Source organism: Pholcus phalangioides, unplaced genomic scaffold (assembly GCF_987345545.1).
Source record: "Pholcus phalangioides strain wild (caught in Gottingen) unplaced genomic scaffold, Ppha-v1.0 ptg000024l_1, whole genome shotgun sequence".
Taxonomy (NCBI): Eukaryota; Metazoa; Arthropoda; class Arachnida; order Araneae; family Pholcidae; genus Pholcus; species Pholcus phalangioides.
Window position 1 is genome coordinate 4622829 of NW_028301616.1, and position 6000 is coordinate 4628828.

The 6000-nt window shown below is 35.8% G+C and overlaps 1 protein-coding gene across 1 annotated transcript in view; it reads right to left on the reverse strand.

Annotated features, from left to right (window-relative positions):
- Nucleotides 1-5744, reverse strand: part of Rab23 (RAS oncogene family member Rab23) — a 29024-nt gene extending 23280 nt beyond the window's left edge. Inside the window, exon 1 of the mRNA XM_089250585.1 lies at nt 5364-5744. The gene's annotated coding sequence lies outside the window, so the exon portion shown is untranslated. The remainder of the gene's footprint in view (nt 1-5363) is intronic.
- Nucleotides 5745-6000: the final 256 nt, after the last annotated feature.

Below are 6000 nucleotides of genomic sequence, written 5' to 3' on the forward strand. Positions count from 1 at the left end.
AAATATAAATGCCTTAAGGGTAGGATATTTAGGTGTGGAAAAAGTTCATTTGAGGGAGTGATGTAATTTCCCATCAAAATTCTAATAGCTTTTTTTTGTAAGGAAATTAAGGGAGCAATAATGGGGTAAGATAATCACTACCCCAGAGTGGCAGACCATAAAGTAAGTGTGATTGGAACATTGAATGATAATACGTTAACAAAAAAGATTGGTTTACATATGGTTTCAAATTGTACAATTTGTAAATAATCAAAACAGAGAGTTTTGCTTTTAAATAATTACAATGCGAGGGCCATTTTAAATTTTGATCAACATGGATAAATGATTTGATGAGTCTTATTGTGAAATGTATTAACATCTGTCAAGCTGACAATATGTGGTTGTCAAATTTTTTTTCCTGAAATCAACAAAAGCTAGCAAAATCTTCCACATTAACATTCCTTCTAAAAAATGAAGTGAAAATCATACTTGAAGCTGTATAAAATAAAGACAAGGAATTTTGGATCCTAAATTTTCCATGATGTGAATTCAAGGATAGATGAGAGCAAATCAGAATTCATTCATCACTTGGCACCTACAGACGATATGCCATCAGAAGGGATTCTCTCAGATTCGACTGAGTATCAACAAAAATAAGATTTTTCGGGAAGCTATAGGCTATATGTTATAAAATCTACAGGAAATGTTTTAATGCTGTGACATGATGGAAAAGAACATCCCTTCGAATGAGTTTGACAAAAATAGCCTTCTAAAATTGCTGCAACAACGAGAACTCTCAATACCTTATGTATGCAACAGAAAAGAATAGATTATCAATAGAAAGAGGTGAGAAAAAGTTTCTATCACACAGTTTTGAATTGCCCAAGTACAATAATGAAACCAACATGTGGCTAAATTGAACAGCTTGCAGTTAAATATGAGTAATATACAGTGTGTTACCTTGAAGTGGTGACAAACTCAGAGGGATTATATTAAGCATCAAGAGAAACAAAAATTGCTATAGAAGATGGTATTGCAGACCACATTTAGTTGATGAAAATCATAAAAATATTTATGACGGGTGTGACATGGAGTGGAACAAAAAGGGCAATAATAAATAGATTTTTTAAATTAATATTTTTGTGTGTATGCTCCAGAGAGAGAAAATGTCATTGTTTTATACTTAGCCTGTTCAAATGAATATTACATGTTGTGAATGTTCAAAAAGGTGACTGAAGTTACTTCATTTGAAGCAATGAGACATTCATAGTTATTCATGAGGAGTTCATATAGAATGTGAGGAAAGTCCAGTATCTTAAGTAACAGACTTAATAACAGTCCTGTATCTTCTCAGAATGGAAATGTTCATAAGAATGGTTTCCTTTGTCAATCAATTTTGATTATATTTTCTGCTTCAAACTTCTTTGTAAAAATTCACCTGTCTTTAAAAAGATTTTCATAATCTTTAAAGGTTTTCAAAATCTTCATAATAAAAACTTTAATTAACCAACTGAAACCTCTAACCATGATCAAGAGAATATTCTACACAATTGAAAGTTATATTATTATAAAGTGATTTGACTCAAAAAAATATGTTTTATTAAATGTTTCAGGCAATAAAAACTGAATTGATAATATAAACCAAATTTTTTTTTTTAATATTTAAAAGAAAAAAAAAGAATTTTCTCTATTATTCTCCAAATTTTACATTCAAGAGGATTTTCAGTATATTCTTGTTCTCAGAGACAACTCTATTCTCCCCATACTGTCCAAAACATTGCCAACCCTGTAAAAGACACCATAATAAGTGAAAAGAAATCACCTTTAGGTTAATGGAATAGAAGATCAACAATGTTGATATCAAAACCAATGCCCAAAATGTGATGAGAATAACAACCAGGTGTGATTTGGACCTTCCTCAGTAGCAGGAGAAACATAAACAAGTCAAAAAGCCAAAAAAATAACCTACAAGGTTGCTGAATCCCTTAGGAAACAAAGTGAGGAAAAAAACATTTTTAACATGCACAAGCAATTTATCAAACCCCTATAGATCTATTTCTCCCACCTTCACATATCCTATTTCCATCGATGCCGAAGTTTAAGCACTAAAAATGGTCAAAATAGGAAGGCAAAAAGACATTAAAAATGCCTAAAATAAGCATTAAAAACATAATTTATAATTGATGGAAAAGTTATTATAAATGGCTCAATATTGTAATTATTATACAATTATGTAGGAATTGTATTTAAGCTACTATATCGAGGGTCCAAAAACTGGTTAAAAATTGGCTGCACTCACTGAATCTACTGTTTCAATAATAGATTATAATTGCATTAGGATATTAGCTAAGTTGATATTATCATCTCTTCTCTTTAGATCAAATTATGATATTGCCAAAAAAAGTGTTTGTGGTCCTTCAAGGTTACTTTGAAGTTTAATTCAATTGAATACTTAATATTTGATTTTCTGACAAGCAAAATAGTGCTAGCTGAAATTAAAGAACACACAATAACTATTATTATAGGACATATTTTTCTCGAATTTTTCAAATAGAGAGCTTTGTTTTCTATCAATTTGCATCAACAGGAAAAAAGATCTCCCAAATTCTGGAGATGATTTTTGCATATGTAGCCTATATCTAAGATTAATTGCCATGGTTGTTTGTAAATTATTTATTTGTGGTGAAAAAAAGACAGTAAGCATTTTGAAATTGATAGGGTTTCAGAAAAGTCACTTTGCCCGAGGGCTCCATGATGCTCTTGAGATGATCCTTGTCACACCTCACATGTGACTAATTTAAATATTATAAATCTCTTATGATATTATAAAGATCATGGTACTCCCCCAAACCTTGGAGCAGAGGCCCCTAGGCTGGGATCGTTGTTTGGACCCCCCTTCTATAATGAATTTATAGCTTGAAAAAAAACTATGAGAATCGTCCCAGGCATGGCCCCCACAAGGGTAGGACTAACAGTAGAACTAGCACTGGACAACTATCAACCTTTTTCTTTCATGCCATAAATTCACTATAGTAGGGCCCCCCCCCCCCCCGTGAAAAGAACCCAGCCTGGGGGCCTCTCTAGGGTGTAGGTGCCATGGTCACACACACACACATTGGGGGAAAAACAGGCTTTGCCTTCAAAGCTTGGAAAGGTAGGCTGTACCTTTTAATACAAAAAGTAACAATAATAAATAAGTAAAACAATTAAATACAAATTAATAAAAAATTAATGAAAATTTCAAAGGAAATAAAACTTCAAATCCATGAAAATTAATGAAAATTCATAATAAATGAAAGAAATACTTTAAAAGATGAAAATTGTAATAAATGAAGGGAATACTCTCAAAATTAATGAAAAATTGGAATAAATGAAAGAAATACTTTTAAAACGAATGAAAATTCAAAAATAAATGAATAGTCCTAAAACTGATGTAAATTCAGAATAAATGAAAGAAATACTTTTAAAACTATTGAAAATACAGAAATAAATGAAGGAAATGCTCCTAAAACTAGTGAAAAAAATTTGGAATAAATGAAAGAAATACCTTTTTAAAACTAATAAAAATACAGAAATAAATGGGGGAAATGCTGATGAAACTAATGAAAATTCAGAATTTATGAAAGAAATAATTATTGTATAAGTGTGTTCCCCCTTTCCCTCCTTAAAACACGGGGTGCAGTGCAACCGCACCTGTCGTACACTCCAAAGGACGGCTTTGATTTCAAATGCCATAAAAAAAAACCATTTTACTATATTAGACACGGAATTCATGGCCCACCATGAGGGTGGGATAACAGTGCTGGGCCCGGGATGATTTTTTTTTTTTTCTGCTTTTCATACTGTAAATTCACTATAGTGGGTCCGTGAAAATGTAGTCTACGGGTAGTGCCGTCTTAATGCATGGCTGTCTAACTGAGTCCTCTAGTGCAGTGAGGGGCAATGGCGTAGCGGGAGGTGGGGGACTTGGGGGTCTAGTCACGACCACCTAGATAACTAGGTTATATAGGAGGTCGTGGTCTAGTACCCCCGAAATGTGAGAAAATTACCGAAAAAAGGGAAAAAGATGGCAAAATCTATTGTTCTATCACTTTGGTGCCCCCCCCCCCTCCGAAATGAAAGTGAGTTCCAAAGTGGGTCCCCCACGAACGAAATTTCTGGCTACGCCCTTAGTGAAGGCCTCATGAAAATGACACATATTAACAAAATTCAAGAGTAGGCAGGTATTTATATTTATTGCCAGGTGGAGGGGCTCTCAGAAAAATTAGTTGGAGCAGGGGACCATGATGATGTATGTGGGTGGGGCGTGACAATCAATTTGAAAATAATAGATAATTCAAAAGTGGCTGCTTAAAATTATCTTTGTGAAAATATTTTCGTGTCGAAAAAATTTAAACATCAGTTGATATAGAAAAATTATATAACAGTCGCACATCAGCATGGCTGCTCCCCCACAAGGGCAGTGCTGACAGAGCTCTGGCCCTAGGGCCCGGGACGATGCTTACGTGTTTTTGCTTTTTTACTCTATAAATTTACTTTATAGGGCCCGTCAAAGATCCCATCCTTGGGAGGTTCCGGATGCAGGATGTGAAGGGGGGGGGGAGTGCAATGCACATACTGATATAAAAAAATTGAGTAAAATTTTTTATAAAATACTCAAAGATATTCATTGGCCCTCACAAGGTTAGGGCTGACAGGCAATTCCGTTTTAACGCATGGGCCCACCCGGGCACGACCCGGGGGCCAAGAGTGCTGGGGGGGGGGGGAGGACAACCTCATGAAAATGAGATCTGGTTAAAATTTTCAAGATTAAGCATGCAAATTGGTAGGCAGGCAGTCAAGCGTTCCCAGCAGGTGCAGGGGTTCCGAAAAATCACTTCGCCCGGGGGCCCATGATGCTCTTAAGATGGCCCTGCTGCTGTATGTGAAGAGGGGAGCGTGACTGAATCAATTTAAAAATAAGATAATTCAAAAGGGGCTGCTTATAATTATCATAGTAAAAGTACTTTCGTGACGTAATTATACAAGTAACAAATACTATACCTGTTGATTGACAAGTAATGGGTAAACATGTTTACAACAGTAAATATAACTGATTCAAATACTCACAGATATTCATGCCCCCTCCACAAGGGTGGGGCTAACAGGGTTCCAGCTCGGGGGGGGGGGCGAGAGAAATCCTTTTCGTTTTTACACTAGGAATCAATTACAGCGATGCTCCCAAAGACCTTAGCCGAGGGGGGGCCCCCCAGCTCCAGGATGTGGAGAGGGGGGGCATGATTAAAGAACAAATAATAAATACAAAACCACCAACGTGCCGCGTCATATAATAATTATAATTCTTCAAAGAGACTAATAATTAATAATTCGATAATTATTCTTACCCTTGGTTTGTTTTGGCCTTTGATACGGTATCCAAGTTACACAAGAGAGATCGGAAATTCCAAACACATTTGAAGTAAAAGACGGTCAAGAAAACTTTAAAGCGATAAATTATTATCAAATTATATTAAATAATCTTGAACACACACACAAACACAATTATATATCCTTGCAATATAAAAGCCTCTTTTTCTTTCACATTATAGAAATCGCCAACTTTTGTTAAAAAGAAGTTTCGCGAAGCCACGGAAAAAAAGAGCTTCTTTGGTCGGAGGGAGAAGCTTCACTTATGAAGTAGGAGAAGCGTGTTTTTTTTTTTCTATGCGAAGGTCGGTGCACTTCGTCAAGCTCGACTGGTGGCGGCGGAGGCTGTAAATGGCTGTGAGTGAGTGAGTGGTGTGCCTCGAGGCTCGCCGCTCACCACCAGCTCTGACAACTATGCCTTTTTAAATAATATTGTATGGTTGATTCGTGGATCACGCAATTTGACTCTGTCGCATCGTGAGCGTTTTTAATTATATACGTACGGGATCTTTTTTTTTTTTCTTTTCGTGTTATTGGGAAAGTAGCACCGGATATTGCCTCATTTGGTGCAGATGGGTTCAGAGCCGCCCTTAGGGAAGTGCGAGAAGCATGGGC